This window comes from Gorilla gorilla, chromosome 10 (assembly GCF_029281585.2).
Source record: "Gorilla gorilla gorilla isolate KB3781 chromosome 10, NHGRI_mGorGor1-v2.1_pri, whole genome shotgun sequence".
NCBI classification, from domain to species: Eukaryota; Metazoa; Chordata; class Mammalia; order Primates; family Hominidae; genus Gorilla; species Gorilla gorilla.
Window position 1 is genome coordinate 108,489,195 of NC_073234.2, and position 9,990 is coordinate 108,499,184.

The following is a 9,990-nucleotide window of genomic DNA, read 5'->3' on the forward strand; positions in this document are numbered from 1 at the left end:
AAAGAGTTCAAAAGAAAGCCTTGGCTACTTTGCTATGTGCAAGAGCAACTACCAGAGTAAAATCAGAAAAGAAACTCTTGTTCATCTATTCAACTCAGCATGAATAAATCACTTAAAATCATAATTGCTCTGGAACTTTGGGTGGCTATGGGCAAAAAGTCCTATAGAGAATTTAATAAAACTGTAGGCTTTGTATCAATCAATTCCTTTGGAAATTTTTAGCATAACTCAGGAGTTAGAAACTTCCTTCTTACAAAAGACAGAGGCACTGTCTCACCCTCAGCCAACAGCCTCCTTCCTGATGGGTCCTGCTTCATTAACTTTTAACTGGTGCTTTTACTATTCAGTTTGTACTTTTAAACTTTTAAAGCTTTTATCAGATGTCCTTTGAAACCAAAGCATACCATTAAAACACACACATTTCCAACGTGACCAGATTTTTTTAAAAAGACCTATTCACAAAGACCTTGAGAGGACAAAGAATGTATTTAATGATACCAACTAGCATGGCGCCAGTAATGAATGGTTCTGTTCTGCCAATAATACCCAAAACTAAGGCAATGATTTTTTTGTAAGCCTTGTTTTGCTTTAGAAATTTACAGTAATATACTTTCCCATATATTATCTTATTTCGTCCTTCTGTCAGCCATAGCGCCAAGCAGAGTTGGTTTTATTATCCCCATTTTAAAATAAGGAAACTATGGTTCAGAGCATTTAAATAACAGAGCCAGGCTTACACATGCAGTAAGCAACAGAGTCAGCGCCAGAATTCCAGCTCTCTGGTTTCCAGCCCATTGCCATTTCAAGTCAGCTATTTATATCAAACAATATAACTTCTATTCTTATGTGATCTCTGCAAGGAAAGGTTTCAAGTCCTATTTGTCTTTGGATCCCTGGCACCTGACTTGGGACAAGTCAGAGTTTATGGTGGACCAGAAATAAAAACACTTTGTTCTAGTGTCTATGCTTTTCACAGTCACTGTTACCAGTTACCAGGGTTAGGCTAACACTAAGAAGGCCAAAGTTTCAGGTTTTAAATATGCATGGGACCGTGAGTTTTCTGGTATTCCATGGCCACACAATCTTGCTAACCTATCCCAAAAGGGACCTGGCAGGTTAATGGATAGATTGGTCCAATGTACTCCCCTAATCCATCGTCCATGCTTGAAATCAGGGACTGTCACTCTCACAACTAACTTCTCAGGAAACGTCCTTGCCTGTAGTCTCTCCCGGGAGGATTCTGAGGCAGGGCCTTGTAGAGTGGTAGCCACACTCTATTCCCAGTGATTCTCCCTGTACCCCCAGCCTGGTATAGCTAATTAGAGCAGAGCTGGTGCTTGGTTCAAAGGCTATCAATGAGCATCCAAAAATCTTTGAGATGTCCTGGCAGAATGATACATCCCAATGGAAACAGTGATTTACTGGGCCCATGAAATGTTCCTTATCATAAATTCAAAGTGAAGGTGTATGGTAGAAAGGAATTCACCAGGGTGATGAAATGATGTACAACAAACCCCCATGACACAAGTTTACCTGTGTAACAAACCTGCACTTATACCCCTGAACTTAAAAGTTAAAAAAAAGTTAAGGAAATAAAAAAGAATATAGACAAAAAAAAAAAAAAAAAAGGAATTTGAGGAGAAGTAATAGAGAAAGAAATGTAAAAATTAAAAAACTTTAAAAAAACAGAGTGAATATAATAGAAAAGAGTAACTTAGGAGTGAGAAGTGAGAGAATCAGAGATGAAGACACATTGACGGTAGACCCCCAGGGGAGGAAACTCAGGGAAGCTTCCCCCCTGGGTTCCAGCCAGGGTTACAGAGCTGACGGCTGTCTGCTGGAACCGAGGTTGGGTTTTCTTCCCTTCAAGACCAGTTGCTCTTTAATCTTTTTGGATCCCAATCACTTTCATCATCTGATGAAAGATATGGGTCCTTGTCTCAGAAAAATGTGTATATGCACATTCAGACCAATGATTGCATTTAATTTCAAGAGACTTCTAGATCCCCTAAACCTGACTTCAGATTCACTAGGGACCCATGGGCCACAGGGCAAAAAATCTTGTTTAAACTGTTAGTTCATCTCAGATAGCTATGGTATCATAGCCATCTCTGAAGCTCAGCATTTAGTATGGGGCCTGAAACATAGCGGGCATTGCATACATCTTGGTAGAATGATTGAGTGAATGAATGAATGAATGAATGAATGAATGAGTAAGTAGATGAATAAAATAAATACAACTTGAAGTTTATGTCCTACTCAGCACATTGGGAGCATCCTCTTCTTCTTATGAAATACTGTATTGATGTAAGTTGAGTAGTATGCCAGGAAGGAATGCCTTTACCCAGATGATGTTTAATATATCCATCAACATAATTGATGGGCACACTGTCACCTTCTACATCCAGAGCTAGAAAGCCATTGTACCACCAGTTACATGCAAATGAGAACTTGGAATGACACAGCCTAGAAGAACAGCTCTACTTTCCTAGTAGATATAGAAATAAAAGCAACTATGTTTTCTACCTGAAATATATGTGTAATGATTATTTTGAACTGTAAGCTACTTTTTCCTACTATATAACTTGAAGGCAAGGTTATGTGACATAGCTTTGTACCTGCCCCCCTTGCTCACTGGCAGTCTAAGTGTGTTACAGATAGAGAGATTTTAATTAAACTTATCTCGCGGACCATAACGTGGGTAGAGAAGACCTGCTTTTTGGTTTGTCGGGTGGTGGGGGAAAATAAAAGGGAATTATAGCAGAATATAATGATCTCAAACTTTAAGTATTGAAGTCATTGTTTCAAACTGATTACATCTAAAAGTAAGAGTCAATTCTGTGAGCTATTTTTTTTATTTCTTAATTCTTGATCATAAAACTCCCATATAGTCCAGGCATAGTGGCTCAAACCTGTAATCTCAGCACTTTGGGAGGCTGAGGCAGGAGGATTGCTTTAGGCCAGGAGTTTGTGACCAACCTGGGTAACATAGCAAGACCTTATCTTTACTAAAAAAAAAAAAAAAAAAAAAAAATTAGTCAGGAGCGGTGGCATGCACCTGTAGTCCTAGCTACTTGGCAGGCTGAGGCTGGAGGGTTTCTTGAGCCTGGGAGATCAAGGGTACAGTAAGCTGTGATCATGCCACTGCACTCCAGCCTGGGCAACAGAGTGAGACCCTGTCTCAAAAACAAAAAATAAAACCAAAAAGCCTCCTATATAAAAAGCTGTGCTTCAACCTAAATCTTCAATAATTAGAATTGCAAGGTATGGCATACAATTGCAGTTTTCACGTAGACAGTCTTCCCCTCCTTGTGGATCCCACGCCCTGGTAGCGCAAGAAGAACGAGGGCCCAATTCACTCACAGTGCAAAACTTATGGGGTTCCATTTGTCTCAGTACTTCCTTATGGGTACCAGTGGCATAAAATATTGTATGGTGCTTCCATCCAAGGAGCATGAACATTCTCTCATTAACATATTTAAAGCCCAGTAACAGAAAATCCATACTTGGCATGTGACATAGCTAACCCTAAAAACCTAATTTTTGCTAGCTCTTGAGTCACTTAGCTTACCTAAGCATAACATTTGTTTTATTTTATCTTTTTTTTTTCTTTTTTGATACAGGGTCTTGCTCTGTCACCCAGGCTGGAGTGCAGTGGCGCAATCTAGGCTCACCAGAGCCTCGACCTCCCAGGCTCGAGCTATCCTCCCACCTCAGCCCCTGAGGAGCTAGGACCACAGGTGTGCGCCACCACACCCAGCTTATTTTTGTTTTGTTTTGTTTTGTTTTATTTTTTTATAGAGATGAGGTTTCACCATGCTGCCCAAGCTGGTCTCCAACTTCTGGGCTCAAGCGGTCTGCCCTCCTTGGCCTCCCAAAGTGCTGGGATTACAGGTATGAGCCACCACGCCCAGTCACATTTATTATTATTATTTTTTAATGTGATTTAGCATATTGCTGCTGTATTCAGCATGTGCATGGGTGAAGGACAGTGAAAAAATAATTTTCTAGCTGGGCACAGTGGCTCATGCCTGTAATCCCAGCACTTTGGGAGGCCGAGGCAGGCAGATCACCTGAGGTCAGGAGTTCGAGACTAGCCTGGCCAACATGGCAAAACCCCGTCTCTACTAAAAATACAAAAATTAGCTGAGCATGGTGGCACATGCCTGTAATACCTAGCTACTCAGGAGGCTGAGGGAGGAGAATCACTTGAACCCGGGAGGAAGAGGCTGCAGTTAGCCAAAATCACATCACTGTACTCCAGCCCAGGCAACAGAGCAAGCTCCCTCTCAAAAAAAAAAAAAAAAAAAAAAAAAAAAAAAAAAAAAAGAATTTCCTGAATACCTTTATGAGGCAAGGACTTTCCAAAGATTATCTTATTGTATGAGTCTGTTCTCATGCTGCTAATAAAGACGCACCTGAGACTGAGTAATTTATAAAGGAAAGAGGGTTACTTGACTGAGTTCCACGTGGCTGGGGAGGCCTCAGAACAGTTACAGTGATAGTGGAAGGGGAAGCAAGCACATCCTTCTTCACATGGCAGCAGCAAGGAAAAGTGCCAAGCAAAAGGAAAGGGAGAAAAGCCCCTTAAAAAACCATAGGATCTTGTGAGAGCTCATTCACTATCATGAGAACAGCATGAGGGTAAATCCCCCATGATTCAATTACCTCCCACCGGGTCCCTCCCACAATATGTGAGGATTATGGGAACTACAATTCAAGATGAGATTTGGGGGGACAAAGCCAAACCATATCACTCATCCTAAGGATTTTCTTTTTTCTTTTTTTTTTTTGACCCATTTTACAGACCAAGAAATTGAGCTACAGTGAGGTCACACAGCCGAGATCACACAGTGAAGAGTTGGGATTTGAGCCTGGAATACTCTGACCTCAGAGTCTGGATGCTAGTCTCTTGCTGCCTCCCTCGTGTTATGAGGTCATGTCTAAATCACCTTCATTACTGAAAATGCTTGTGAAAGACCTATTCTGCTGGATAGAGCAGTCACCTTAGTCAAGTATGATCCAAATGTTGCCATTAGGTCCTACCCAACCCCATCAAAGATCAGAACCTGGAGGTGTGGTAACTCCCTCCAGTCCAAAAAAAAAAAAAAAAAACCCCAGTAGGTCAGAGTAAGGAGCTGCTCTGAGCCATCAGTGGGAGGGTTAAGTTAAAGAATAGAAAGATGTAACCTGACCCAAAACTTAGCTCTCATTTTCAACAGGCAAGAGCTCCTTGTAGGGTGACCTTGACTCAGACCCACAATTTCATCTTTTTTTTTTTGTTTTCTTTTTGGAATGGCAATAACAATGTCTGCCCAGCATCCACCACTTTAAGTTGGTGTTTACAATAGAACTGACACAGCCCTTTAAGCAGGCTCTCGCGTGCAGAGTTAACTCTCCCCTTGCACACAGAGCAGATCGTCAGGCTCCCTCCAGCCCCAGGACCTTTCTCTAAGCATAAAAAGGCAATTGTACCTCTAAACCCCAAATCCTTACCTATCCCTGCTGCACCCAGCTGTGCAAGGTGAGTCCTAGGAGGTCACATCCCACACGATTCCACGTTTTCTCATCAGTATCCTTTGCTAGTTCCAGATATTGCAACATCACTGCTGTTCAAGATTAGAACTTAAGAACTTGAAAAGGTCAAGAAAGATGTGGTGCCTTCTCTCCACATCAAGTAAACAGTCCGTGGCATTGGCCTCTGACAAGTGACAACAGACTCATGGGGCAGCAGTTGAGGAGCTGTGCTTACATGATACTTACCATCCTGAGAAGCATGGACGTATGGGGATACCCATACCCTGGTAACCCAACCCCATGGACTCAGACCAGTGGTGAACACTAGAGAATCTTCATCATTTGCTCAGCTGTCACCACTTCCACAGGTGCAAGAAGTGGCCGATGGTTCCAGAGGATGACCCCAGCCTCTCAAATAGAAAAGGGAGTGTGTTAGATGTCATCCAGCCAGTCGTATAGAAAGGTGGACTTTAAGAAACTGTGGTTAATGTTGGAAGGAAACATAAGGCAGCTTTTAAAGCTATTTTCATAGTCTTCAAAGAGAAATAAATGACCAGCGCCGAGGGCTGCAGACAGCAGGACAGGCAGCCTGACGGAGCTCTGTATTCACTTTATTCTAATCTGTTGGGGGCAGGGGAATTCATGGGTCCACACTCTATGAATCCATGGGTCCACAGACTAATTACATCATACATTGTCTGATTAATCCTCCCGATAATTGATCCTGCTCTGGCATGAGATAGCTGTGTGACCTTGAACCAATCATTAACCTTTGGGCCTGTCCTCTTCTAATGCCAGGGTAAGAATTATCAACATATATGTTGAAATCCCCAAGGATTATGCCAAGGAATGGAACAGAGAGGAAGACAGTGAGACATGCTGAGCGGGTAGAGGACTTGGATAGAGAAGAGTGAGGCAGAGAAGCAGCGTAAATAAGTGGGAGAATATCTAGGGAGAAAGGGAAAGACAAATTCAATAAGCAGTTTCAAAGCATGAGCCTCAAAATAAATGTCTTTCTTCCTTGCAATATTACTGTTTTGTACCGGCTTAAGAAGCTAGACTATCTCCTGTCTGCAGAAAACAGACAGGATAACAGGAAACAGTTTTGGATTCCACAGTGATTATAGCTACTTAAGTTTGACTTACCAAATACTGTCTCAAACAGATGGTATGTAACATTTGATTAAGGGCTTATCCTGCAAGCCCGACAGGGAACATTTCTTTCCCTCTTAATATAGAAAAAATGTAGAGAAGAAGGGAAATAAACTGACGATCTTGCCCATATTCCATGTATACCAACGTTTATGCCTTTTCTAAAATGAATCTGTGCTTATTATGCAACTCAAGACCAAACTGCGTAATGGTGACACCATAGAATTTCAGTAAAAAAGGATATTGAAGATCATCCTATATAAGCCCCTTATTTTATAGATAAGGAAACAGAGACACAGAAAGATAAGATTGTTTGCCCATGGTCACACTGTGGCACATCTGGGACCAGGTCTCCTGATTCCAGGTCTGGCATTCACACCAGTCTTTATATGTGCATAATGTTCAATATAGGGAAAACATACAAATCTGTCAGCACAATTATTACTAAATTAGTGCCAATCTGTGATGAGCAATTATCAGAACTTGAAGCTGATGGGTAATGCCATTCCAGTCCAGTTAATGAGCCAAAAGCTTGGTTCTTCAAAACACTTAACATTAATCAGCATTTGGCTTCAGTTTGTGACAAGTGTTTTCAAAACATCACAGACAATTACAATATTCCTAGCTTTGCCTAGTGTAAATACATGATGAAAGAAAGTCAGAATTTCATAAATGACAGTCTCCAGAATGGAAATAATGAGTCCCTTAGAGAAGGTACAATGTGTTCATCTTTCTTGCTAGCCAAAAGTAATTTGGGAACTAACGAGGTCACTGAGAAATTACAAAGTGTGAACTTCTGCTGGGTGAGGATGAAAAGGCCTCTTTTCACAGTAGCAAAGCAGAGCTAGCACGTGAGATCAGCCCCATATGAGTAATGAAGGAGTGACACCAGGCTTCATGCCTCATCGGCCACCCCCACACACACCCCCTTCCCCCTTGGTTACTGGCAATGCCTCAAAGCAGGGGGCTCCCAAGCATGGAGTACTGAAATGCTCATCTAGGGCAGAAGAAGAAGCAACCCAAGAGGACTTGGGAACTCATTACACAGTAGCCTGATGCTGGGAAAGTAGTAGAAGAAAGAAAACCAGAAAAAAAAAATGGTGGTTGGTACGAAGATGATGTCCTCAGCTCCAAGCTCCACGTTTCCCAGGACGGTTCTTGCAGAATTTTGTCCCCTAGGATTTCTGGAGAAGTTGTCTATGATTGATTGATTGATTGACTTTCTGCAAGCCAAGAACCCAACTGTGGTTAATATTAGGTTTTCTGAAAGACAGAGAATTGCTTGATTAACTGAGCTTAGGACAGTGTTACTCATTAGCTAGTTTTATATTAATAAAAATATGTTAATCAATTAACCAGTCATTGTCGATCACCTGGTTAATAACTAATATTTATTGAGAAGTCATTGTGTGACAGGAACAATGTGAAATGTTTTCCCTTCATTATCTCATTCACTCCTCACCATGAGTCTTTGAGATGATAGTAATCATAATTACATTCAGGAATTTATTCGACATATATATTGAGCACCTGCTTATCAATAGACAGTTCTAGGCATTGGAGATACAGCAGTGAACAGGCAAAATTTCTCTTGTCTCTTGGATAGATTATATCAGGTAACTATCACTGCCTAACAAACCTCCCCAAAACCTACTGGCACAAAACAATTAACACTAATTATTGTTCATAAGTGTATGGGTTTTCCAAGCAGTTTTTCTGATCTTGATGGGACTCACTCATGTATCTGTTGCCACCTGGCAGATTAGCTGGTCTAAGAGGGTCTCTACTAGGAAAACTCATCTCTACTCCACAAGGTCTCTCATCTTTCAGCGGCTCTCCTAAGCTTATTCTTATAGAAAAGGCAGGGGTCCCAACAGAGGGGCTGGAAATGTACAAAGCCTCTTGAGGCCTAGATTGGGAGCTCATACAGTATCACTTCTGCCACACTCTGTTAGCCAAAGAATGTCATGAGACTAGCCCAGGTTCAAGGGTGGGGAAATGGAGTTGACTTCACAATGGACAGAGTTGCAAAGTCACATTGAAAACACAGGGTATGAGAGGTCACTGATGCAGACCATCTACTACATATATAATGATGACTAAAATGACACTAAGGAATTCATGGAAATATTTCATTTGAGTCTCACAATAATCCCTGGAGGCAAATTCTATTACCAATCTCTGCTCCCCAAATGAGGAAATTGAGGCCTAGGGAAGTTACAAAACTTGTCTAAGATCTATGAATATTTGGTGATGGCCTCAGGGTTCAAACTCAAGATTCCAGTGTCTGAGCACTGACCCACTATGTGATTCTCTCCAGCCTGCGCACTTCAAGAGAGAAAGTACAGGACATGGTCACTGCCCGTAAGGCACTTATAGTCCTACTGGGGATAGATAAGTCCCTGAGGAATCAGTAAAAATACGTGTCTCTAACCCAAACTTGATAATTGCCCAACAAGCAGTAAGAATTAAGGGGGCCAGGACAAGAGACAGAAGCTTCTATAAAGAGATTCTCCAAAGAACTGGGCTTTGAAGGGTCTAGGCAGTGAATAGCAAAAGGGGAGAGTTTTCTGATAATGGCATCCTCTCACCTTCATGTAAGGGCTTATAGAATAAACTTCCTTTTCTTTAGAATGGCATTCAGTGCTGCAAGCAATAGAAAACCTGATTAACAGTGACTTCTCATATGGGGATTTTTGTTTGTCATGCACAACAAGTGTGGGAAAAAGAAGTTCAGGACTTCACAATAGCCAGATGATGTCATCAAGGAACCAGGTTCTTTCTGTCTTTCTCCTCTGCCATTCTACAAACATACCCCGATTCCTGGGGGTTTCATAATGCCAGGATGGCAGCTGTATTCATGAGTATTCTTGTTCATTCTCAAATAGGAAGAAGGAGGAGGTGAGCACGCTAGCACATCCTGTCCACTGAACTACTTTCCCATGATTTCCACCCATTGTACCCTCCTTACTCTCTTTGGCTAGAACTCAGTCATGCATAGCTGCAGGGAAAGCTGGAGAAGCTAATGTTTCAGTTTTCTGAAACTCCGTAATATGGGCAAACAAGAAAAAAAGAGGGCTGTGAATGACTTTTACATAATCAATCCACAGTGTTGATCCCAACCCGCCCAGCACTGTCTCCCAGCACTTTCCCCAGCCACTCCTATGCACCAGCAAACAGAAGTCCTCTGCATTAGTCCATTTTCACACTGCTGATAAAAACATACCTGAAACTGGTTAATTTATAAAGAAAAAGAGGTTTAATGGACTCACAGTTCCACGTGGCTGGGGAGGCCTCACAATCATGGCAGAAGGCAAATGG

The 9,990-nt window shown here is 41.7% G+C and overlaps 1 long non-coding RNA gene across 1 annotated transcript; it reads left to right on the forward strand.

The window, feature by feature from the left end:
- Positions 1 to 4,814: 4,814 nt before the first annotated feature.
- On the forward strand, positions 4,815 to 6,095 carry LOC134756578 (uncharacterized). The gene is made up of 2 exons (XR_010129384.1): positions 4,815 to 5,015; positions 5,587 to 6,095. It is a non-coding gene; the product is annotated as an uncharacterized lncRNA (long non-coding RNA).
- Positions 6,096 to 9,990: the final 3,895 nt, after the last annotated feature.